The sequence below is a fragment of the Rattus norvegicus genome, chromosome 15 (assembly GCF_036323735.1).
Source record: "Rattus norvegicus strain BN/NHsdMcwi chromosome 15, GRCr8, whole genome shotgun sequence".
Classification (NCBI taxonomy): Eukaryota; Metazoa; Chordata; class Mammalia; order Rodentia; family Muridae; genus Rattus; species Rattus norvegicus.
The window spans coordinates 103,711,801-103,739,091 of record NC_086033.1 but is presented as its reverse complement, the minus strand read 5'-3'; the positions used below and the strand labels follow the sequence as shown (position 1 = coordinate 103,739,091).

Here is a 27,291-nt window from a genome sequence, read left to right as displayed (position 1 = left end):
GGGCTTGAGCTAACCAGATTGTGAACAAGTGTTACTCCATCAAAGTCATTCTGTATCCCCCAGTGCAGTCTAAGACCACAGAGCCCTAAGCTGTCTCAGCCAGCAGATTTAAGAGTCAAAGAGACAGGAGAGAAAACCTCCACAAGCAACTTACTGGATGTAACCACAATGCATAGCAATAGAAGTCCACTGTTTCCCTAGACTTGTGTTACTTCTGATCCTTCTGAGACGTTTTGGTCAGACTAGGAGAAAAGAACATCTCATTAAGACTATCTCACTCCTTTCGAAAACTCACCCATTTAATGAACATCAACAGACATCTGCTCCAATGTGTGCACACAATAATAGTTCCCTCAGAGATACTCACAGTCTAACCGGAAAGCTGTGGCTGTGTTGCCTTCCACAGCAAGAGGACCCTGCAGATGTGGCTAAATGAAGGCTCCTGAGACAAGCAGTGTTGCTTGCATTGTCTAGGCAGAACATATGAAACCACGATGATGCTTACAGAAAGAAAACACTGGAGTGGTGGCCCATAGAAGGAAGGGATGGGGGACGGGAAATGTATGTGTCTGTATGTGTGCATATGTATGTATGTGTATATGTATGTAATTGTATGCATGTGTGTGCATGTATGTGTCTATGTATTTGTGTATATATGTGTATATATGTTATGTATATGAATATATGTGCATATGTATGTATGTGTATATGTATGTAATTGTATGCATGTGTGTGCATGTATGTGTATGTATTTGTATATGTGCATGTGTGTATATGTATGCATGTATGTGTGTATGTGTATATGTATGTATGTGAATGTATGTGTACATATGTGTATATATGTATGTATGCATGTAGGTGTATGTATGTTTGTATATATATGCATGTGTTTGTGTGTGTATGTATGTGTGCATATATAAGTGTGTATATGTGTGTATATGTATGTATGAATGTGTATATGTATGTATGAATGTGTATATGTACACACAAACATATATATACACACATGTACATATGGAGGGGGAGAGGAAGAGAGGCAATGCATTAAATATGTTGAACTATATTGTATTATTGCCCGTGAAGATGAAGGGTTCAGAAGCCACTGAAGGCATAATGCAGGTGCTCTCTAGAAGCTGGTGAAGGCCACATCCTCTAGACAGAATGCAGCCATGCCAAGTCTTTGATTCTGGGTGAGGGAAACTTACTTTGGACTTCTAACCCATAGAACTAAGCGATAACAGATCTGTGGGTCTTAAAACCACTAAGAGATTCTGGTAACGAGGAGTTAGTTCCACGAGGGACTCTGTCACTTTTAGTTAAAAACACCATCACTCTGATGTCTCAAATATGTCTCAAGCTCAAAAGTGGGTGACCCTCCGCCACATGAGGTACTGTCCAGTGTCCACTCTTTCTTTGAGTGGGACCATCTCCTTCCCAATTATTCAAGCTGGAATCCTGGGTCATCATGTCAGCTTCTCTCTTGCCAGCCCAAGGCAAATCATTGTGAACCCTGTTGATCTTACGTCCTCACTTGTCTGTGTTGCAAACATCTCTTCCCCACTTGGCTTCATCTGCGCCATTCTCAGTCACTTTCCTCTCACATGAGTCTTACATATTCTCAGTACCTCATCTGACCCCTGATATTCTGGAAATCACAATCAGTCCATGGTCTTAGTTTTGGTTTTATTGCTGTGAAGGGATACCATGATCAAGGCAACTCTTACAAAGGACACCATTTAATTAGAGCTGGCTTACAGTTCAGAGGTTCAGTCCATTATCATCATGGCTGGAAGCAGGGCAGCGTGCAGCAGACATGGTGCTGGGGAAGGAGCTGAGAGTTCTACATCTTGATTTCCAGGCTGCAGCAAGGGACTGTCTTCTATAGGCTTCCAGGGAGGAACTCTAATTCCATATTTGGCAGAGCTTGAGCAGAGAGACCTCAAAACCTGTCTACACAGTCACACACTTCCTCCAACAAGGCCACACCTCCTAACAGTGCCACTCCCCAGGGTCCAAACCTTCAAACACGTGAGTCTACTGGGGGCCAAAGCTTTTCAAACCACCATATCCATGCTCCAAACAAGTCAGTATTTTTCTATTTTAAGACTTAAAGGCAAAGCTGAATGAATTTTTTTTTTCTCTGATGTCTCCTATTTCAGACCTGTTGACTGGTAAGTTTTCTCTTTTGCATCGCCATTTTCTCCTCTGCAGCCTCTCCTGACCTCCTCTATTTTCTTTCTAAAAACCTTTTTATTGATTCTTTGTGAACTTCACATCGTGCACCCCAATCCTACTCATCTCCCCATCCCTCCATACCTGTCCTCCATTGCAATCCCCCTCACAAGAAAACAGTGGCAACGAAAACCAACCAACCAAACACAACTGTCTCACTGTGCAGTCTGTGGTCTGTCACAGTGTGTCACACAGTATCCCTTATGCCCAAACAGCTTTACTTGGAAATGTTCACTGCCCTGAGTCATTGGTCTGGTTCTCTGGCTTCTGCTACTCCATCAGTACTGAATCCTCATCAGGACTCCCATCAGATAACCTGTTGTTGCCCTGTGTCATGGAGATCCTGCAGGTTTGGGCCAGCAGAACCAGTCCCTTCAAGAGCTCTAGCAGTTCGTAGATGGGGTAGATGTTGGGGTAGAATAACTCAAAGCCCTGTGTCTGAGTCTGGATGGTGGCTGAGTTTTCATGCCTCTGGCTTCCAGTTCTCCAGTTCTCCTGCACTGGTGCCTTCAGAGCTGGCTTTTCCCACTTTGCTGAGGTGAGAGGCAGATTGGCTCATCTGTGCTCAAACCACGGGGGCCAGCTCTCTTGCTCTCATAGCTCCAGGACCAGCTTTCCAGTACTGCCTGGGTGAGGAGGGGGCCAGCTCCCCTGCTCTTATGCCCATGGGGAATGTTCTCCCTTGCTGTCCAGTGCAGCCCTAGGACATTAACATGGCCCCAGGTGAGAGCCTAGGCCAGGGATGTCTGTGTGGCTTTTGGTGCTGACGTGGACCACCAATATCAACACAGGCTGTTCCTGGTACTGGGCCACAGATCCAGACAAGGCTCTTAGCAGTAGCAGCAGTCAGGGCAGCACAATGGCCTCTCATCAGACTGTTCCTCTCCCCCTTTATGTTTCCAGGTTCTCCTCTCTTCACAGTGCACAAACCAGTCTGCTTTGTTTTCTATTCCATCTCCCCACCATGTACTTGCTCAGTATAGTGGCACCTACCTTCGGTTATCACTGGTGGAACCCAGGCCTCTCTCCCTTTATTGTCCTGTTAACAGGCCACACTTTTTTTTTTTTCTCTCCAGGGTCACCAGGAAGAGCTTTTAACTCTGAAGACAGGCAGTAACTTTTCTCTGTGATTCAGCAGGACTCTTAGAAGTGAGGACCAGACAGAGAAATGACCAAGAGGCAGATATGCAAGACAGTGATCTAAGTGAGTGCAGGTAGGGAAGCAAGAAGTCTGGAATCCAAGTCTTAACGAAGCAGAGAGAAGACGGCTGGCTAGTTCAAGCACACAGTCCAGAAGGACTAGAAGGATGACACCCTCAGCCTAACAGGGCACTCCCTGACCACATTCATATGATAAATAAATGCAATGTAGCAGGCCTTTCAGTGGTGGTGTGCAGAGTTGAGGAGTGATCAGAGGGTAAAACAGATGATTAAACGGTGTAAGACCACTGGGTCCAAGAAAGCGATCACTAATAGTAATGATAGATCTGCCAGTGGACATTGATTAGCACAGACTGAGTAGCCACTGCTGCTGATGTGAGTCTATAAAGGGAACAGTGGTTTGAAGATGCCAAAATTTGAAGGCAACACTGTTCTCTTCAGATGGGTGTGACTAGAGCATGCTTAGCATGTGAGTTATCACCTGAGTTCCCCTCCACAGCTGCAATTAGGTCTTTGTTCTAGTTTCATTTCTGTGGCTGTGATAAAATTCTCTGACCTAAAGCAACTTAGGGAAGAGATTTATTTTAATTCTAAGTTCCAGGTGGCAGTCTCTTGGATGTGGGAGTCAAGGGAGGAACTCAAGGGTAGGGACTTGAAGGCAAGGTTAGTTGTTCTTTCACACAGCATGAACTCTGACCAAGGCATCCACTTCACAGCCAAAGAAGTAAGAGAAACTGTGGAAGATGTGTTCTGCTGCCCTGGAAGGCAGATTTATGCTTGAATTGCCTATTATACATCTGCCTAGGGAATGGAGCTGCCCACAGTGGACTGGGCCTTCCTACATCAATTAATAACCAAAACCGTCCCCCCAAGACATGCCCCCAGTCCAAACTGATCTAGGAAATTCTTCAGTTGAGGCTTTCCTCTTAGTTGGTTTTAGTTGTTAAGTTGGCAGTTAAAAGTCACTCAGGGAAATCTTCAATTACTTATTTTTAATCAAAGCAATCCATGTACCAAGTTTCTGGAAATCAACTGGCTCAAGGACAAATAAGGATACACACTATTGTCCATCTCTAAGACCTACTCCCCAGCATCACACTGAACTTCCTTAGTGATGTTGCTACCTACCGTTGTGTTTCCTAGTATATTTATTGTTTGCCTCTTCTCCTTAAGTGAAAAAACACACATGGATTTAATGGTTCAGGCTGCCAGGGAGGAAAACACATGGCGGTAGAAACCTGTGATTGGAGGTCTTTAAATCTTGGAGCATCGGGGAGCAGGGAGCTCTAGAACTAAAGTAGGTATCACTCTCGAAGACCCCTGCCCACATCAGCTCACGTTCTTCAGGTGTATTCTATAGCCTCTCAGAATAGGGTTGTTTCCCAGTTTTAAACACATGAGTCTGAAAGGGTTTACATTCAAACCAAAACGTTTGGTGACATTTTTCCCTCCACCATCTCACCGTAACCTCTTTCCATAGCCCAGGCTGTTCTTGTACCCTTGGCAGCTCCCCAGCCTCATCCTCTAAGATTACAGATGTGAGCTACAACACCTGGTTCACTTAAGACATTTCTATTGTCTCCTTCCTTTTAAGAGATGAGACTGGGGACTGGAGAGATGGCTCAGAGGTTAAGAGCAATGTCTGCTCTTCCAGAGGTCATGAGTTCCAATTCCCAGCAACCACATGGTGGCTCACAACCATCTATAATGAGATCTAGTGCCCTCTTCTGGTCTGCATGTGTACATGCAGGTGGAATACGGTATACATAATAAACTCTTTAAAAAAAAAAAAGATGATATTGAAGAAGCAGTGGGAAAATTTGGTACCCCTTCCCCGCTTCATATTTTTGTCCTGCAATTTTCCTTAAATGGTTATAAAATAAAGATGGTGTTTGCTAATAATTATTTCATGTTGCATTACAAAGTCCCCTTTTGTTGCTTTTTATTTCATAGGTAGCTGATTTATTTTTCATTAACTGTCTCTGAACTGGTCCTTGCTTACTCCATGGATGCTGTGACACACCCAGATGCCCTTCTCAGTAAGGCAAACATCAAGAGACCCGCCCAGTACCACCAGGACCACAGCTTCAGAGCTGCTTCCACTGACTTTCTCTACCTGAGCCCTCCATTTTACCTCAGGTGCTTTGTAAAGCTGCACGCAGTACTTCTGTATTCTACACGGCACTCTTTCCTCTCTGGCCGGAATATTTATAAAGGACCACGTGACTAACCCCTAGCCTCTAAGAGGTGTCCCCAGAAAGTATTTCAGGTCTCCTAAGGTGACCTTCTCTGTCTCCACGTTTATGTTTGGCCTTTGGGTCTTCCTCTGCCAATACGAGGGGATGTAGTCATTTTCTTGCATGTCTTAAGTAATATTTTTATTAATCTGTTGAGAGCTTCACACGGTGTGGTTTGATCATGTTCATGCTTTTCTCCCATTTCCATAGATGTACCCTCTTCAACCTCTCCTTGCTATATCCCCAACCTTGGGTTTTATTCTTAAAATTCAGAGTCTGATTTATGCTGTCCAGCTACTCTTGAGAGTGGCTGTGCCCTTGACAATAGTTGATTTATCAGGGGTTCTGCCATTAGATAATTCTGGCTGTGATGGGCCAGTAGCTCCTCAGTGATGGTGTTCATCACCCATCATGGAGCTCCACCCACATTCTGGGATTTTGTCTAGCTTGAGCTTGTGAAGGTCTTATGCCTGCTGGTACAACTTGCTGTGAATCCATACGCCCAACTCCCCTATTGTGTCCAGGAAGCGCTGTTTAAAGTCATCTACCACCTCCGGCCCTGACAGCATTTCTGTTCCCTCTCCTGCTAAGATTGCTGCGCTCTGGGGGTAAAGGGGAAGCATTTTCATGTTGCTCAGCAGAGTCCACACAGGTTTAAGCTTCTCTAAGCAGTGACTGTGACTGGACCTCGAACATAGATTTACTCTTTGTCGTAAAGTAGTTCCACCAAGTCAATATACTCTTCTATATCTGTCTTCACATTTGGTCCCTTGATACGATCACCCTCAAAACTTCCTCTCCTGGCACCCCATTGGCTGCACCCAAAGGATGCCTGCTAAGTCATCTTTCTGCTTCTTCAGTGAGTAATCAGTTGTTGTTATTGGGACTAAGCCTGTTCTGATCCTCTGATTGTACTGGGGTTTATCATGAGTCACGTGACTGCAGGTGGACGAGAAGGGGCTTGCAGAGGAAACTGTTTTCATTATAAATGGGAAGAACAGGTCAGGGTGCTCTTGGGGAATAGGGATGTGTGCAGAGCCAGCAGCCTTGAGGAAATGGTCCACGTCTTTCAGAGTTCAGGGTTCTGGATTTTTTCAGTTAAGGCCCCACTGCTGTGACAAAATGGCAAATGGAAACAATGTAAGGAATAAAGAGGTGATTTAGGCTCACAGTTCAAGGATATAGTCCATTATGGTGGAAGGTTTGGTGGAAAGGCCGTGAGGTAACTGTTCCCACTGCATTCAGCAGAGAGAGGTGAATGCTGGCGCTCTCTGCTTCTTTCTTCTAGTCAATCTTGCATCCAGACCTTTGGAAGGTGCTATCCATATTTAGGATAGACCTTGTCTGCTCTGTTCTTCCTTTCTGGAAACACCCTCACAGAGATACCGAGAGGTGTGTACATCTATGATTGTAAATCCAGTTAATCTGACCATGGAGATGAACCATTACATTGGTATTAGAGAACGAACCTTCTTTGCCTCTATATTTAGATATATCTAGAGTTCTACAGCTCTATCTGGTCCAAGGTCTGCTCCTTGACTGTTGTCATCCTTCGGTAACAGCAAGAGGACCTCTCTGGCTTTCACAAGCAGCTTTTCCGTGTGTGTGTGTGTGTGTGTGTGTGTGTGTTGCTCTGGGCTTCTCAGCATCCCTCTGCAGTGTGTCAGTGCAAATTAGCATTCACAAGACAGCTCCTTAGTCGGGGCGGGCATTGTCCTCTTAGCTTGTAAATGCCTGATTATTTGAAATCATTATACAAGCACAGGGTATCCACATCACTGGTTCCTGGAACATTTGGTCACCACCCATGAACTCGGCAGTGCTCTGGGCACTGCCACAGCCAGCAAGTACCCGTATGTACTCAGGCTCCATCCTGAGAAGGATCTGGGGTGGGGGAGGAGTCCTTGTTATCAGGTAGTGAATGAGCCAGGCTCCAAACTCCTTCGTAGTACCTCTTTCCTCAGAAGACTCTTTCAACCACTGTGTTGGTTCAGATCCTCTAAGAAGAAGATTCAAAATCCAGAGTGACAAGAGTAGTTAGCGGTGATGCTAACTGTTGGTATCAGGAACTGGCTTTACGGTTGGTTGCAGATTGCCTCCAAACTCACCGGTGACGTCACTCATAGGCGGCAGGGACCCGCGCAATTGCCATACATTCCCAGCGTCCGTTTGGTTTAGCTCCCACCTCTACTCGCAAGCGGTTACGTCACAGCCTAAATAAAAGGCAGACTCTTCACCCCTCCTTCTCTCTCTTTTCCCCTTTGTCTCCGTCACCCACTTTTGCTCCCTTCCCCCACAGTAAAGCTCTCTTACATGGAACAGCATTGGCCTGATGCGGTCTGTCTGAACGCGAGCCGCGACTCTATCACAACAGTAATAAGGGGTAAAGGGAGGCGGCAGCCTTCAGAGCGAACTGCAGCTCTGGCTCCTGTGCCTGGACAGGGAGAAGAGCACTCAAGTACCAGGACCCAAGATCGCAGAGAAGTTTGTTTTGGAAATATTTTGACTAGCCTGTTGGGGAGGCCCCGTTGGGAGAGCCTCCTGTGAGGCTCAGATCTCTGAGGAACTCAGTCATTAGCTGAAAAATGTGTGCTCAGAATAACTATTTCTTCTGCAGATTTTCTCTTCCAGGAATCCGAAGCCACATGTTCACGTTCATGGCTTGTGATAGACAGAAGTGTCGGTGGTGGTTGGGAGGCGGCTGTTGTCCTGGTAAAGGGCTTGCCTGTCACGCACAAGGCCAAAGATCCCATCTCCTGAATTACCAAAGGACTTAGGTCTGGCTACTAGAAGCCTGTTGAGCCCAGTAGAAGAAGGAACAAAGGGACTGAGGAAGCCATGACTAGTGTGTGCCTTTCCTCGGCCGGCCTTGTTCCCAGGTCAGTGACTCAGCACCTGTCTCAGGGACACAATCCTTCTCAGGCTGGAGGCTCTTTGCTGAGGCTCTGTAGAAGTGAAGCCTTCTGATTCTGACTCACTGGCTGAGACTGAGAGGTGAGATCTAAAGGCTGCCCCTTCTGTAGCTAATCTTGCTCTTACTTCCCACTCCAAGCCTGCCTTCCAAGGTACCTATGCCTCCATCCCTTCTGCTTCTGTTGGGATACATGGCGTGGATCAATTTGTTTCTCATTAGCAGTTCCCTGTGCAGACACAGAGCTTGCAGATCTTCTTTGGCTAATTCAACAGTCATTTACCCGCCCTCTGTTCATCTTCCTAAACAGTGACCAATTCTCTTCCGCTGTAGACTTGCTCTTAAAATTGGACTGGGGGAAGGGAGTGGGGCAGCCTTAGTGAGAAGGACCTGGGTATGGTCAGGAGTGTGGAGGGGAGAACTTAGCACGGACACTACCACTCATGTGTCTTCAGAGTGGGAAGATGAGTCTCTTTCCTCCCAAAGGTTCTTGTATTTTCCCTTTTGTTAGCTTGTCTTCTATCCCACCCACTAGCATCATTAAAGGTGATCCTATTAATGCATGACATTGTTTTACTCTAAAAAAAACCTCCCCTATCTTTATGATTCTCTTAGATTAAGAAAGTACAGCTTTCCAAAAGGGGGGTTTATGAGTCAAACGTGCTCATGAATTCCTATAATCCCAGAACTCCAAAGACTGAGGGGCAGTAAGGACAACGTAAGCCATGCACTACACAATGAGGTCTGACCCAGCTTGGGCTACAGAGGGTGAGACCTGTCTTTCTCCCTCACCTGTATAGGTAGGTAGAAGGGCACTGTGTGGTATTTGGTTTTGATCTTTAAGAACCCATAGCCCAGGGAGATAGACTGCTTTAGCACAGTGTGGCAACGTTTGTACAAGTTTAGGGAGTTCCACAGAAACACAGGAGAGGGCAACAGGATCCACTTGGTAACACAGCAAGCCTTCCCGAGGAGCTGAGATTCGAGTGTGCTTCAGGAAGCTGGCTGTGTGAACACAGGAGGGGAGATTGTATACAAAGAGCCAGCCGAGTAACCAGGCTCTGGAAGTGAGAAATGCCTGCTGCCTTCGATGAACACTGGGGCTCGAGGGGGATGGTAGGAGGCTGTAGCCATTCTGAATGTGGGGGACAGGGTGAGGGGCAAGAGGTAGACCATGAGATCCTTTGCTAACATTTTCAAGGAATTCAAGAAGAGGTCTGACATGTTGGGTGCTGATATTAGAAGCTTCTCTCCAGCTATTTGGCTCTGCAGAAGGTTTAGGGCACACTAACAAGGAACAATGAGATGCCTTCACCAAGAGGGTGATCTCAGGAATTGAGTAGGACCACTGATGTCAAAAGCCTATGCGGGGACTACTCTGTCAACCATCTGTGGCTCAACCATTTACACCTTTGCAATACAGTGAGCACCATGATCTCTGTCCTTTCCCTAGTTCTATGTATCAGGGAGGGTGGTCACCTAGCCCAGTTGTTCCCAGCACCTCCCAGGGTACAGAGCTATGGTTTCATTCTCTTTTGCTCCTTGGGAGCAAACTTGAAGCTCTCCCTGTGTCTTACCTTCATTGTTTTGGGAATACTGGAGTAATAATTCAGGTGTGAGTCCTTTTCCTTTAGACCAGGCTACACTAGTCATATATCTGTCATTACACTGTTTTCACAGATGCTACAAACAATTCCACTGGACCACACAGCTGTTTCCTTCACCTGTCAATCACATCTGCCCATTCCCTGATGTTCTCTACCTCTCTCAAGTACTGTGACAGAAACCAGAATCCCAGAGGTAAATCAGGTGCTATGAAAATCTTACAATCATGCAGCTTAACATGTCTGTAATACTTTTGTGATAAGCACACATTTGAACAAAGTAAAAAGCATTGGAAAACTTCTTCATCCTGCTCTGGAGAGATGGAGGAGATGATTCTAGGCTCACACTGAGCTTCTGGGTCATTCGGAGAACTCCTAATTGTTGCCTTTAAGTGATGGTGATCAGCATGCATGTTGGGCTTTTATCACTGCCAAAGAGTAGCGTGGGGGGGTTTTAAGTTTTCATTTCTGCAGTTCTACGTGCAGACTAGTTGACAACAGATTCCCATTGACCAGTTGTGTCTTAAGATATTTAAACTTCTTGATACCAGATGTCTTAGACACTGTTCTATTGCTCTCTCTCTGTGTGTGTGTGTGTACATATATATATATATATATATATATATATAGAGAGAGAGAGAGAGAGAGAGAGAGAGAAAGAGAGAGAGAGAGAGAGAGAGAGAGAGAGAGAGAGAGAGAGAGGGAGAGAAGCCTGGTGTTGGCTTCAAACAATTCCACTCCCAGGGACTAAACCACCATCCAAAGACTGCACATGGACAGACCCATGGCTGCAGCTGCATATATAGCAGAGGTTGGCCTTGTTGGGCACCAATGGGAGGAGAACCCCTTGGTCCTGCCAAGTCTGAATGCCCCAATCAGGGTGGGGAGGTGGGAAGGGGTGGTGGTTGGGTGGGGAATGCCCTCATACAAGAAGTGGGGGGATGAGATAGGGAGATAAGAAGGGAAACTGGGAAAGGGAACATTTAAATTTGAAATGTAAATTTAAAAAAATCCAATAAAAGAAAATATATGAGCCTATGGGGTCCATTCGTAGGTAGTCAAACCATAAGAGCAGAAGACCATGAGTTCCAGAGCCAAATCTAATAGAGAAATCGGAGGTTGAGGATGTAGCTTGGTGGTAGACTGATTCAAGCGCTATCCTTAGGCAAGCTATCTTGGGCTCTATAAGAAAGCTAAATCATGAGCCCGTGAAGAAAGAAAGAAGCCAGCAGGTTCTGTCCCTGCACTGAAAAGTAGGAGAAAGAAGAGAGAAAAACAAGCAAGGAAGTTAAGTGTCTCTTCCTGGACAGATGCAGATCTGAGAATCCATCTTCTTATAGTGGGACAAAACTTGTCACAATAGCTTGGATTTACGGGTGATCTTCTGCAGGAGGAACCATTTCACCTTTCGAGGTGACCTTTAAGAATCTTAAAATCAATCAATTTTATTTGACATCCAAATCAGTGTTCTGCCATGAATAAATGCTAGCACTTTACCTGGAGAACAAAACAGAAAAGACAGGGATATTCCTGCTAGGGCTAGGTGGAAGAAGGCTCTGGAACAAGAGTGGAACTCGTTGAGAGGTCATCAACCTGATTCAGCATGAGGAAGAACCCTGAACACCCCTCCTGTGTCCACCGATCCTGGTGGCTCACTTAACAGTCCATTCTGTGCTCACATCCTGTGGTGAGCTGTTGAGAATAAAATGGTGGACCCAAAACACATTGCCGAACACAGACTCATTTGCCTTTTTTTCATGATTGGTGGGTATCCATAGGAACCTGTGCTAGGTCGGGTATACACAGGGGCCAATTCTAGCTAGGAGGGATATATTTGGTTTTGTTGAGTTTCAAAAGCTAAGTGACTCCAGAAGTAAATTGTTTTTATTCTGAGTACTTGTTTTGAGACAGGGTCTTCCTGTCTTGTTCAAGTTTGATTTAAACTCACAATCTCCTGCGTCAACCTCCTGAATGTTAGAATTCCAGGTGTGTACCACTATACTCAGCCACTCAGTTCCTATAGACGGAGGTACCAAGAAAAGCATGAAGTGTGTGTGTGTGTGTGTGTGTGTGTGTTATTCAAGTACAAGTTTATAAGTCGTTTGAAAGAAAAATTTTCTAGCTATAATGTCTTGACAAAGCTATCTTCACAGATATTTGATAAGCCAAGAAACCAGTGTTTTGATAAAATGATTTTTCAGCCGACTTCAACACCAAGGTGTTTGATTTCAAATTTCAGTTCCACGACCTACAAACTGGCTGGTTTCAAGCAAGATCCTTAACCTCTCTCTGTGCCTCAATTTTCTCAGCTCTAACAATGCTCATTGCTAAGTCTTAAACACTGTTGTGGGCTGCAGTGGTCCACTCAGGGTGACTGCTCCATATTGACAAGAGGAGCCCTCTCAGAGATGTTGATTCCTGACATTTATAGAAAATGAGAGAGAGAGAAAGAGAGAGAGAGAGAGAGAGAGATCGGGAGTGGGGGGAGGAAGAAAAGAACATGGACTCAGGGCCAGTTGCGTTTGTCTACAGATCATTTTTTAAGATCTTTACTATGCTTAGTTGTTTCAACAAATACAAAGTACCTACTGTGTGCTGCTTACTGCTGAAAACCTTCACACTAGGAAACTGTCTTCCTTAAATTTATTTATTTTCAGTCCTGCTCCGTGTAATCGTCGACTTCGCACAACCTGGGTTCCTGGCCTGTGGGCCTGTCTGTGGGGGATGGTCTTGATCAGTAACTGATACAAGCTCCATCCTTAGGCAGGCCATCTTGGGCTCTATAGGAAAGCTAAATCATGAGCTCGTGAAGAAAGACGCCAACGACAACATTCCTCCAGGGTTTCTTCCTCGAGTTCCTAATTAAGTTCCTAGTTAAATTCCTGCCCGGACTTCCCTTAGTGAGGGACCACGACCCGGAAGTGTAAGCCAAGTAAGTCCTTTTGTTTTCTGAGTTGCTTTTGACCAGAATGGTTATCACAGCAACAGAGGTCAAACTAGAGCACGGGGAATAGGAAGATAAGCGCCAATCAAAGTGAAGTAAAATAAAGTTGGAAATGAAGAAGGAAATTATACGCTAGAATCATAGTTTCTACCCCTCTACTGTGTCTTCACTGTGTGTGTTCTCCCTCCCTCCCCCTTCCCCTCCCTCTCCCGTCTCTGTCTCTCTCTTCCTCTCTCTCTGACAAATCTGGACAGCCACTAGGGAAATGGGAGTCAATTTGGGGATTAATTGGGTTTGATGAGTTTTGAAGTTGTTCTTCTTAAACTTCTGGACCACTTAAAAAACAACAAAAATGAAACTCAAACATATTCCAGCAAAAAATTTTATAGAGAATCTCTTTCTTTCTTTTTTTCATCATATTGTTAAATTTGTAAGAAACTAATCAATTTAAAATTGATAAAGACATAGATTCAGGAACAAATTGTACAGGCCCGTTCTGAAACATGATGAAGTGCACTTATTTCTCTGACCTTGTTTTCCTTTCTCAAAATGTTCCCTATCATCGGGAACACACGGAGCTCCAAAGAACAGGCAAAGGCATGGCTGTCCTTCTCAGACCATGTCCGTGTGATCCTTCCAGAATGATGTCCTTTAAAAATTGTTCAGTTGCACGGCTAAATAAAAATTATTCTATAATATGGCCAAAGGTGTTGAACAAGCTGATCTTTTTGAAGAAGAAAATATACTTTTGGAAATATTCCTTATTGGGAAAAAATGTAGATTTGTGGAATAACAGAAAATTCTCTCTCTGTCTCTGTCTTTCCCTCTCCCCTCTCTTCCCTCCTCCCCCTCTCCCCTCTCTCTCTTCTCTCTTCCTTCCTCTCCCCTCTCTCCTTTCTCCTCCCTCCTCTCCCCTCCCCTCTCTGCTTTCCCCTTGCCCCTCTTTGCTCTCTCTTCCCTCCTTCTCTCACCTCTCTCCCCTCTCCTTCCTCCTCTTCCCTCTCTTCTCTCCCCTGCCTTCTCTCACCTCTCTCCCCTCTCCTCCCCATCCCCCTCCCTTCTCTCCCCTCTTCCCTCTCCCTTCTCCCACCTCTCCCCTACCTTCTCTCCTCTCTCCTCCCCTTGGTGCCTCCTTTTATTTTACATTCTCTTTAAAACTATCTTCTCGTTCTGAATGATGTGCATGGTATGTGCCCACGTATAGGATTGTGCACATGAGTGCAGGTGCCTTTGATGCCAAAGGAAGGACTTAATCCTCTGGAATTTTATGAGTTGCCTTCTGTGTGTGCTGGGAACCAGACTGAAGTTCTCTCACCATGCAAAGCAAGCATTCTTTTTTTCTTTTTTTTCTGGGGTGGTGCTGCTGGGGAGTTCAAAGACACAGTTTCTCTGTGTAACAGTCCTGGTTGTCCTGGAACTCCCTCTGTAGACCAGGCTGGCCTTGAACTCTGAGTATTCAAGTTTAATCCTTGAGTACTGGGATTAAGGGTGTGTACCCCCTCGCAAGCATTCTTAAATACTGAGCCATCTCTCTAGCCCGTTTTTTTTTTTTTCTATAAGAATTTCAACTTTGAGATTCCCATTTACATCTACCTTTCCAAAAATTATTCACATGTCTTCCAGGGCTGGGCAATGGCAATGCTAGCAAGGTGGATCATGGGTATGGGATTTGCAGTCGAGTGGTTCTCACAGCATCCAGCCGGCTCATCTCTGTGAAGGGAAAGGTGCTTGCCTACATCCATCTACTTAGGCAGCTTTACCATTTCAGTCGCCTGGGCTTAACGTCTGAGATTTTCAATAAAAAAAAAAAATACAGTGATTTTGTATTCTTAACGCAGCTAGGTGGTTGCCTACTGTTTTAATATCCATTCATTCCCTAGTTCAACATTATTGAACATCTGTTTGTGGTGGGTAATACTCTCTCTCTCTCTCTCTCTCTCTCTCTCTCTCTTTCTCTCTCTCTTTTTGTTTTGGTTTTCTGGTGGGAGCAGAGCTGAGTAAGGGAGAACCATGGTGAGTTAATAATTTCAAAAGAGTTTGACCTTCTTGTTGTGGCATTTCCATCAATATTTTACACATTTGGAATCACCCAGGACAGAAAAACCTGTCATCTTGTTGACTGGGCATCTGAGCCTGGTTCATGTCTCTCATCCATACCCGGTCCTAAGGAGAAAGCTGAAAGTAGTGGACTAGAACGTACCATTTTACATACCACTTACTCTACGTACGTGATAACATTAATGGCTCCTGTTAAACTTGGGAGGAAACATTCAAACTGACATGCCACTGAAGTTCAACAATCAAAATGGTTTCTGTTCCTACAACTGTCTTTGACCAACCTGGAAATCCACATTGATATTCTACAGAGACGTCAGCACCGCTTTTTCCTTGGCTGCCAGGCTCTCTAATGAACACGGTAACTACTGTTTCGTGTTTGCATAGCAACCAGTCCCTGTGATCGGGAAGCACTGCTGCTTGCTTGTCTGAAAACATTGGTAAACAGTAGCCTGAGAGGAGGCAGGCACCATTTCAACATCTGTGCATGACAGGTACAGCTCCCAGACTTGGGAATAGATTTCCCCAGAGGTGGACTAACCTGCTGTTTTCTGTATGAATTGTGTACATGGAAAGTAAGATTGAGCAGGGTCCGGTATTTTTCAAAGCACTTGCTTGGTTTCAATAATATGCTGTTCTGCTTTCAAATTCAACATTCAGATAAGCAGCATCCTTCCTGGGGTCGTCCTGCTTTCTGGGTGCTAGGGAATTGCTGATACTATGCCTGCCCTCCCTGTTAATGAGCTCTTGCTGCTTTGCATATTTCCTTGTTGTTTTGAGACAGTCTAGCTATGTACACCTGAGTAGTCTAGTACCCAGGTTGGCTTTGAACTCCAAAGGATTCTTCTTCCTCATCCTCTTCAGTGGTTGGACGAGGGGATATACCACCATGCTCGGCTTTCTCTGAATAATTTGCATTATTAGAACACTGACTTAAAACTAGCTTCTTAGAACAAACCTGTACTACAATGTTAAATGTGCTTGTCAAACTACGTGTGCCCCAAATCTCTCAACTGAAAATCTTACTCGCTCTCCCTTCTTCTGAATAATTAACTCAGAATCAAGGACTCACAAAAGGCACAGGGAAATGATGTCAGGAAGGTTTTTTTTTTTTTTCCTTGAGAAAAAGTAGCTCATCTTGGGTCAGTGCTTTAGGTAATAGAGTTTAACTGTGTCACGGATAGAGAAGAAATATAATAGCAAAGACCCAATTAAATTAAGGCGACTTTTCCCCTTCGAAGGGATTATTATGAAAACACTTGTTCCCTCAGGCTGTATTTTGCACAACCTCTTTAAAAGTTTGTCTTGTAGATAGACCTTGTTTTCCTTTTCTCCATATGGAGACATGTGTAGGGATACTTTGCCCCCAGGAGGCTTCTACCAGATCTATTTATATGGTCAAGTAGACTAGGTCATGGGCAGGCACCAGATCAGGGTAAAGTGAGAACTGGATTTCTCAAGAATAAGAAGCATGTTTTTCCCAACTGGTATTATTTCGGAATAGAAGAAATAAGTCACAAGCTCTTAAATACTAAAAATGTGTCTGAATTTTGTTCTACCTAGACAGAAAAAAAAAGAATGAATACAATCTGTATATTTTAAAACTCCTAGCAGCCTATAATTTAGTAAAGATCTCTTCACTGTGCTCCCTCCAGGTCCTGGCTGCTGCTGCACCAAAATGTTTGTAAAGCTTGGATTTGCTGTGTCTTCTCATTGTCCATCTATCCACCCACCCACCCACCATCCACCCACCCACCCATCCACCCACCCATCCATCCATCCATCCATCCATCATCCACCCACCCACCCATCCACCCACCCATCCATCCATCCATCCATCCACTCATCCATCCATTCATCCACTCACCCATCCACCCACACACCCATCCATCCATCCACTCATCCATCCATTCATCCACTCACCCATCCACCCACTCACCCATCCACCCACCCACCCATCCATCCACCCACCCACCCATCCATCCATCCACTCATCCATCCATCCATCCACTCATCCATCCATCCATCCACTCACCCATCCACTCACCCATCCACTCATCCACCCATCCATCCACTCATCCACCCATCCATCCACCCACCCATCCATCCACCCACCCACCCATCCATCCATCCATCCATCCACCCACCTATCCATCCACTCATCCATCCATTCATCCACTCACCCATCCACCCACCCACCCATCCATCCATCCACTCACCCATCCACCCACCCATCCATCCATCCACTCACCCACCCACCCATCCATCCATCCACCCCCCCACCCACCCATCCATTCACCCATGTGCTCATTCTCTATTATGCACCACTGTATCCGAGACTCTGTGCTAGGACTGTTACTAGTTTATACAATGGAGTAGATAACCTCATCATAATAACAAGTTGGCATCACCAATGAAAGCCAAGGAAGCCTGTCAAACAGTGTTGAGAATATTGACTATATTGTTTGAATAGAACCTGCCTCAGTTTCAGGATCTTGGGGCTTAAATAGCAGCAAGTCAGCATGATCACTACAAGTCAGTAATCAAAGCACCAACATGGCCTTGTCCCTTCCCTGTGCTCTATCTGCAGGAATGGATACTTTGTTGACTGTTGTAGTTTCCAATGGGTTGCAGATAAATTACTCAGATTACTAACTTTGTTCTCATAAGAGTCCCCACTTTATTTCACCTCTGTGTCCAAATTTTCCTTTTCATGTAATAATAAAGATATAAATCATTTAGATTAAGGGACCACCCTCTTCCATATTAATATCACCAGACTATCTATCTATCTATCTATCTATCTATCTATCTATCTATCTATCTATCTATCTTTATTTGTGTGTTAATGTATGTGTGTTATGTATGTCTGGGCGTGTGTGTGTGTGTACATGTATGTGTGTCAGCAAGAAGTTGACGTCAGATGTCATTCCTCAGTTGTTTCTCCACTTTACTATTTATTTATGTTTGACACAGGTTCTGTTACTGAACCAGAATTTCATCAATTTAGCTATACAGGCTGGCTAGGAAGCTCTAGGGTGCTCTTGTCTCTGCCTCCCCAGCCTTGGCATTATAGATGCATGTTGATACATCATGACTGAATATGTGGGTCCTGAAAACCGAAATTGGATCTCTATGCTTTGTGGCAAATGCTTCACAACTGAGCCGTCTCTCTCATCCTTCATCTGATGTCAACAGGGGCATTTGCCGTTGCTTCACTTCCAGATACTGTCGCTTCTGAGGTAGCGCAGTTAGGGTATCATCACTGACTTCCATTACCTATCTACTTATTTATTCCTGGAGAGAATGAAGACAGTTACGGATAACAGTACCGAATCCCACGGGGTGAGTAAGGACCGTGAGGTGAATGGCAGATGTGTGAGAATGTGTGCATACATGTGTGTGCATATGTGCACAGTGGTAAAGGTGAAAGTGACACGCATTCCAGGCAATGGCAGTGCCATCAGCAAATGTCACCGTTGTTGATAGCGGCACACTGGGAGATTATATGGCTACCTAAACTGGGGCATAAACCCATAGAACTGTGGCCCTTGATTTAATGTCATTGTTGACATTATTAAATACTGACAGCATTCTCTCCCCAAGACTTGGAAGATATCGTTTGCTTGTGTGGTGACCAGGTGAGCAAACAGAACTATCAGGGAGGGATTCAGCAGCCAAACTGGCCTACTAGGCCGTAGGGCCAGGTGTCAATGTGGGAGGGTTTCCCCCACAGTGTTCAAGATAGTGCAGCCTTCATAAAGTGGTTCTTCTAGAATTGGCATTACTGGCTGCACAGGTTGGGGGGTTGGGAAACTGACTTAACAACTGAAACCTCTTTATCTCCTGAGGTAGGAAAGGGTAGAATACGGAGTGTAGACCCAGGACACCTACTTGGGTTGTCACCACACATGATATCATCATGATATGCCCTCTGCCATCACAGAGTACTCCTCTGCCTGAACCAGCTTCTACTTGCCTACAGCTGGCAGCTGAGTGCCACCTCTGTCCCAAGCTCCTGAGTGGCTGGCTTGTTTCAGGAAGAAGGGGCTTTTTTAAAATTTGTACAGCAAACACACAGTATCTGGGCTCTGTTTGTTCTTCTCCACCAGCCCAGGAATATAAACCCGGGAAAAGCAAAGGGGAAGGTGTGGCCAGATTGTGAAAAGGGCTGTCCTCCAGCAACTGCCGCTGGGAGCTTCTTCCCTGGGAGAACTATTGGTTCTTGAACACCGTTAGTGTTTGCTTTGGTCCTGGTTTCCTTCAGATCTTGCAGCGAGATGTGGGCTCTTTGTTGTTTGTGGGTGGGCTACAAATCTGACCTGAAGTCATGTGCATGCTCTGGCTAACTAAGGTCCCCCTGTTGTCTCATTAGCCTCATTCCACCCTGATCATCAGAACACAGAAGCAGACAGTTTACAAGACCTTTGTCTTTCCGCCATCAAAGGCCTTGAGTCTCCTGTCCTCAACACCAACCTGAGGTCTTCTCTGATCACCCAGATCTCATGTAGGTGTGAAAATGAGCCCGAGTTGTGATAAATCTTTAAAACTAACTACTAATAAATTTCTTCGTTAAGGTTTATTCTCCCGTGAGCGGTGCATAAGATGACTATCATAGCTACATGCAGACTACATTGGTGGAGAGAGGCCAAGCCATGCTGTCTCCTTTTCCTTCCTTAATGGACACCCTGACTTCCTCTTGGGGGCTGTGAAGGAACTGTGAACATCAGTAGGTTCTCATGAACCACAGAGTCTCTGCGCCTGTTTTGTGATTTCCTTCAGGCATGAGCAGTGGAGGACTGTCATCACAAGAGAAACATCCTACATGTGAAAGGAACAGGTGTCAGATAGAAAAACCACTTGCCTGTCTATCCAGGAGCACTCTCTCTGCAGAAGACAGATCTATGAGCCCCTAACAATATCTTGCCCTTCTCACTTCAACAAGGCTGGACCCTGGTAAGTCCTCTGATTCCCGTTCTCCCATCACGAGTTTCCTCATTAGGGTCAGTCAGTTGGGTGAGGACCTCAGTTGGATGTTCTCTTCTGTCTCTATACCTCTATGTTAAAACAGAGCCTTCGTGTTTCTAAATCTCCATCTTCCTCTAGTAAAAAGCAAATCCAAAACTCGGTGCAGGTGTATCTTCACCAACGCCCACTAGTCACTGTGGATCAGCCGAGGGCTTGATCGAGCACTTGTCTGTCACCTGTCCTTATCTGGGATGCTCATGTTCTATTTGGGTAATGAAAGGCATTCATGACCACTCAGAGCATACTGTTCTGTGATAAATACATCCTCTACGCACTTCCAAGGTGATGCTTAAACTTGTTCATTCATAGAAATCTTCCAGTTATAGTAATTATAAAACAAAAACAAAAAACAGTGCGGCGTCTGCTCACAGGTTTTTTCCCCCCACTCCTCCTGGAACCAACGAGAATTTAAGATGTTGTTATTTCAGGGGCAAGTGTAAGAGTTGTAAAACACACCAAGGATGTGCCTCAGTCTCCAGAGCGAGGTGTGATTTAGGAACAAGAGAATTTAGGCGACGGTTTTGATAGGGATCAATGAGAATAGAGCCATGCCTCCAGATGTGTGAGGGCAAGAGAGGATGCTGGGATCTTAGCACTCAGGAGTCAGAAGTCATGTTTACTTCTCTGCTGGAGGATGTAGCTCAGTGGTGAAGCACTTGGCCAATGCAGGCAACACGCTGGATTCAGTCACAGGTCGCAGAAACATTCTTTTCCCTGTTAAGTGCAGTTAGGAACCAACTTGTATCAGTGAACGCAAGTGTCCAAAGCATGCTTCTTCACAGAGTCACCCACCTGTGAGAGTCACCTACCTGTGAGAGTCATCTGCCTGTGTGGATCACCTACCTGTGCAGGCCACCTATGAGAGTCACATACCTGTATGGGTCACTATCTGTGCGAGTCACCTGGAAGTTCCCTTTGAAAGACAGCTCGCAGGTAATGCTAATGCTTTCACTCGTAATTTACAGTCTAAGTAGCAACAAACATCTTCGACCAAGCTTAGAAAGACTCACACCTTCAGTCCCAGAATCTGGGTGACATTGCCCCATTTCAGTTGGAAAAAATTTGAATTAACTTTCCTGTCGTTGATATTTTCTAAATTATTGAATCAGGGAAAAGAATTGTGAAGAACCGAAAGGAGTTTCTATTTTGCAGGCTGCCAAACACCCACAGTGACAGCAAGTTCAGAAGCCTTGGCCGTGATTCCAAGGAGCTGGTCATTTCCTCAGGAACGAAAAGCAGTGGTCAGAGTATGGTTAGCTGAGCTCCACGCAGCAGGACAGCCACGCAGGTGTCACAAAATCAGAACGCTGCAGTCAGAGGGAAGTGGCCGGCCAAGTCTGCCCATGGTGCCAACACCCATTCGAAGCATGCCCTCAGATCAAGGAGGACAGGACACCCTCCTGTGGTGAATCAGTGGGGGCTGATGGTAGGCTTAACTGGCTGTTATGACCACACATGTTACATTGCACAAACACAGTGGTCGGAAGTCTATCTTCAGTGACCCCCACCTGTAAACCCAGAGGTGATCAGGGCAGTCATGCAAGGTAGATTTTATGGATGGCATGATATTAAATTTTAAATGATGTCTTTATGCCTTTCAAAGATGACTACATACTCTTTAAGTAAATTCATGAGCTTACCTCTCTCTCTCTCTCTCTCTCTCTCTCTCTCTGTCTCTCTCTCTCTCTCTCTCTCTCTGTGTGTGTGTGTGTGTGTGTGTGTGTGTGTGTGTTTAGTTGCATCTCAACTGACTACTTGAGTTTGTGCTACTTCTTCACTGAGCTTCCAGTAGGGTAAGTGCAACCTAAATGTAGTTAGAAACAAAGAGATTAGGCACAAGCAGCCCGTCATTTCTAGTAGACAGGAGGCATCCTGTTCTGGTGGCTATGGAGCAGGGGCATCCTGTTCTGGTGGCTATGGAGCAGGGGCATCCTGTTCTGGTGGCTATGGAGCAGGGGCATCCTGTTCTGGTGGCTATGGAGCAGGGGCATCCTGCTCTGGTGGCTATGGAGCAGGGGCATCCTGCTCTGGTGGCTATGGAGCAGGGGCATCCTGCTCTGGTGGCTATGGAGCAGGGGCATCCTGCTCTGGTGGCTATGGAGCAGGGGCATCCTGTTCTGGTGGCTATGGAGCAGGGGCATCCTGTTCTGGTGGCTATGGAGCAGGGGCATCCTGTTCTGGTGGCTATGGAGCAGGGGCATCCTGTTCTGGTGGCTATGGAGCAGGGGCATCCTGTTCTGGTGGCTATGGAGCAGGGGCATCCTGTTCTGGTGGCTATGGAGCAGGGGCATCCTGTTCTGGTGGCTATGGAGCAGGGGCATCCTGTTCTGGTGGCTATGGAGCAGGGGCATCCTGTTCTGGTGGCTATGGAGCAGGGCATCCTGTTCTGGTGGCTATGGAGCAGGGGCATCCTGTTCTGGTGGCATCCTGTTCTGGTGGCTATGGAGCAGGGGCATCCTGTTCATCCTGTTCTGGTGGCTATGGAGCAGGGGCATCCTGCTCTGGTGGCTATGGAGCAGGGGCATCCTGTTCTGGTGGCTATGGAGCAGGGGCATCCTGCTCTGGTGGCTATGGAGCAGGGGCATCCTGTTCTGGTGGCTATGGAGCAGGGGCATCCTGTTCTGGTGGCTATGGAGCAGGGGCATCCTGTTCTGGTGGCTATGGAGCAGGGGCATCCTGTTCTGGTGGCTATGGAGCAGAGGCATCCTGCTCTGGTGGCTATGGAGCAGGGCATCCTGCTCTGGTGGCTATGGAGCAGGGGCATCCTGCTCTGGTGGCTGTGGAGCAGGGGCATCCTGTTCATCCTGCTCTGGTGGCTATGGAGCAGGGGCATCCTGCTCTGGTGGCTATGGAGCAGAGGCATCCTGCTCTGGTGGCTATGGAGCAGGGGCATCCTGTTCTGGTGGCTATGGAGCAGGGGCATCCTGCTCTGGTGGCTATGGAGCAGGGGCATCCTGTTCATCCTGTTCTGGTGGCTGTGGAGCAGGGGCATCCTGTTCTGGTGGCTGTGGAGCAGGGGCATCCTGCTCTGGTGGCTGTGGAGCGGGGCATCCAGCTCTGGCGTTTCTATAGCTTTTCTCAGCAGAGCTCCGCTTCCATGGAAGCATCTTGCTGTTTATTAGTGGGGCTACTTTTTCTTTTGTCAACGAGCATGAACATGGCCAGTGCAGCAAAGGAAGCCAAATGCAGCCTGCATTCTCCTTACAATGGCATAAATCATACAACTGGCTTGAAATGCAGCCGTGTAGCTCCAGACGACGCAGTCTCCCTGGAGGTCTTTCCCCTACCAGAAAAACTGTCTTTCAGACATAAGAAAAATCACTTTATACTCAGTAAGTATAATGACCTTAGAAGGACATATGGATGAAAAAGAGTGGAAGAGGATTGCCTCTGGGACAAAAAAATTATTTAAAATGTGGCTCAAGTGTAGACATTAACCATCAATATAGAGAGCAACCTGTAATGAGAAAATGGAAAATGTGTTTTAACGCAAATAAAAATAGCTAAAAGAATTCCCAAAGTCTGTCTGTATAATTAGACCCTTGGCCCCATGAAATCTAAACCAAGGAATCAAACACCGCTAACCCGAGTCCTTTGAAAACATGGCCGTAGGAGTTGGACTCCACTCGAGATTGTACGTATGCAGCTGAAGGGGCTGGATTGCTCATGTGCTGCCCTTCTCTAAGTCAAAGAATCACCAGCCTATTTAAAACATTTCTTTCTCAATAATCAAAAAAGATCCCTCTGTTCTTATGATCTTTCCAACACTGTTTACAGGGCCTCACGTGGTTGTCTGCACTATGTTGGAACTGCTTCCTTTATTCAAGGTGAAATAGCTGGTTGAAATAGCTTATCCATTCCTATACTCACACATGCATGTACCCATTATCTGTATGTCCATGCACCCATTCATGCATCCATCCATGCACCCATCCATACACTCATCCATCCACCCCATCCATCCATCCATCCATCCATCCATCCATCCATCCATCCACCCACCCATGCACTCATCCATCCATCCATCCATCCATCCGTGCATCCATCCATCCATCCATCCGTGCATCCATCCACCCACCCATCCATGCACTCATCCATCCACCCATCCATGCATCCATCCATGTACCCATCCCTGTACCAATGCATTCATCCATGAACCCACTCATCCATCCACCCATTTATGCGTCCATCCATCCACCCATCCGTGCATCCATCCATGTACCATCCCTGTACCAATGCATTCATCCATGAACCCACTCATCCATCCACCCATTTATGCATCCATCCATCCATCCATCCACCTATCCGTGCATCCATCCATGTACCCATCCCAGTACCAATGCATTCATCCATGAATCCACTCATCCATCCACCCATTTATGCATGTCTGAGGGAGGGGATAGACTTACAAGTTGATCATTAGATTGGAGTTTGGAAATTTTCTTCATTACAGAGGTATAGTGAAGGTCAGGGGTGGAAAATGGGAGAAAAGCACACACACAACTGACCTGGCAGCTGGCACATTGATACATTTTAGGGAAGTGCTTAGTGAGGCAGGCATGGCGAAGCTGTGTCATCTGTTCCCTTCTCTTTGTGAATGAGCACTAGATCTCAGGGTTAGCAGAATATTGATGGTTTGCTCCTGGTTTGCTCCTGGTGGGGGTATATACCATCACTTATATTGGCAGCTTGTGTCTTGGTCTATTTTGTGCTTCTGAGTCTGGAAAATTTACAAAGAGCAAAATTTGTTTCTTATACTTCCAGTAGCTGTGAGTCCAAAGCTGAGGTGACACCTCTGGTGAGGGCCTGTGGCTGCATCGTCTTGTGATTGGAGACAAGAAGGCAAGTGTACCCACAGATCTGCACATGAGAGAGAGGAAAGGGAAGGGAAGGGAGTCCACCCATTTGCTCATTGGGAATCCACTCTTGCTGCCTGGAGCACACTCATGGGGAAAACATTCATACATGTATGAGAACAAGATACCTCTTGTTGCCACTGCCTCTGGAATGAAGTTTGCAACATAAGAAACTGTGGAGGATACATCCAACCACAGTGCCTGACTTTTTCCCTTCTAAATGTAATGTGTATCTTCACTATTATCTACCTTCAAATTAAAATGATATGAATTCATGGCTTAGCTAAATGTCTCAACTGTTTCTCTGATGCCAACTTAAAACTAGTTTTGTACTTGGTTTATTCTGGCAATTTGTTGTTTCTCTTAAGTTTCAGTTTTCAATGGCAAATGAGTGATTAACCCTTCCTAGAACACACACAGAGACACAGAACAACACACACACACACATACACACGAACATACACAAACACACACAGAGACAAGCACACACACACACTCCCCCTCATAGAGCCATATACATATGTAATACACAAATGCAAATATATGTGCACACACAGAAAGACACACATATATAGACACAAACATACACACACACATACAAGCACACCCACAACCACAGGCACACAAACATACAATACACACAGACAGACACACACATATATAGACACAAACACATGCATACACACAGAGACACAGACACATATATAGACACAAAAACATGCATATACACAGACAGACACACAGGCAGATAAGCACACATGTTCCCCCCACAGGGACACACACACACATACAGTACATACATGCATATATAGGTGCACACACAGAGAGACAGAAATGCATGCATACATATAGACCTAGACACATACACACACCTCCCCCCACAGACACACACACATGCAATACACAGAGACATAGACACAGTCGTACACACATGCACATATGTGCACACAGAGAGACACAAACACACACACACATACACATATATAAACACATGCACACACAGACACGCACACACAAACAAGCATACACACTACACCCACAGTCACACACACATGCACTATACAGATGCACATATATGTCTACACAGAGAGACAGACACATACATATAAACATAAACACATGTACACACATGCAATACACACATGCACATATGTGCATATACAGAGAGACAGACACAAACACATGCCTACACACAGGCATAGACACACACACACACACACACACACACACACACACACACACACAAAAGCGCAATCCTTTGCCTCCGTGCTCTATCCTGGAGTCGACCCTGCCTGCATTTATTGCTGTTATGTTCTGGACCCCCTCTTGACCATCTCTGTGGTCAAGTCTTTCCTTGACTGCTCCTTGTGTGTGATTACTTATTTCCTGGGTACAATAACTTAAAAAAAATCAGTAGACTCCTTTGTTCCAGAGGCTCTTTTTCCTGACAGCCTGCTGAGCAAAGGGGCAGAGAGGTGCAGTGAACCCTGAGTGTCTGATATTTTCTTGTTAGGCTCCCACATGAGTGACAGTGAGGCTGTCTGTAAGAAACTAGATGGGAACTAGATCCTGTTCAGAGTTCGATGGTGTGTATTGATTATTTATGGTCACTCGCCAGCAGGGTATTGAGAACTTTCCTAGCACCCCGAATATTGATCATCTGTTTTACATCCAAAAAGCTTCATGAACTTATTTTTGTTGCTAGGATTCTGAAATGTAAGAAGAGCTTGTGTGGGCAGAGGCCTTTTCTATACTTTGTGTCTTCACTTGGAAGTATTTTTATTGTAGAAACTCATGTGTTTCAGTTTTATAAATTGTGTTTATACTGGACTGAACCTCTGAAACTGTAAACCAGCCCCAATTAAATGTTGTCCCTTATAAAAAATAAATTTTATTTGTGGCATTTCTCAGATATTTTTCCACTTTCTGTTTTTTTTTTCTAACTCAAGTCCATATCTCTTAAGTTTGAAATAGAAATCAGTAACCTGGCTTTATTTTATTTTATTTTTATTTTGAGGCCAGGTCTGAAGAGGCTGAAACTGGCATCAAGCTCATCATGTAGCCAAGGGTAACTTTGAACTCAGATATTTCAGTCTCCTTCACAATGGAATGCTACATTACTGGATCTGTGCCACCATGCTTGGTTTATGTGGTTCAGTGAATGGGACCCAGGGTGGTGTGTGTTAGAAATGGACTCTTCCAACTGAGTTACTTTTTCTCCTCACTACTGATCTGTCTGTGTCTTCTCCATTCTTTCTAGAAC

At 45.5% G+C, this 27,291-nt stretch overlaps 1 long non-coding RNA gene across 2 annotated transcripts; it reads left to right on the top strand.

Annotated features, from left to right (window-relative positions):
• Nucleotides 1-12,061: 12,061 nt before the first annotated feature.
• Nucleotides 12,062-21,763, top strand: LOC120097085 (uncharacterized). Of its 2 annotated transcripts, XR_010058076.1 has the most exons (3): nt 12,062-13,077; nt 18,343-20,100; nt 20,955-21,763. It is a non-coding gene; the product is annotated as an uncharacterized LOC120097085 (long non-coding RNA). The 2 variants fall into 2 exon arrangements; XR_010058075.1 differs by lacking the exon at nt 12,062-13,077 and having other exon boundaries at nt 17,778-20,100.
• Nucleotides 21,764-27,291: the final 5,528 nt, after the last annotated feature.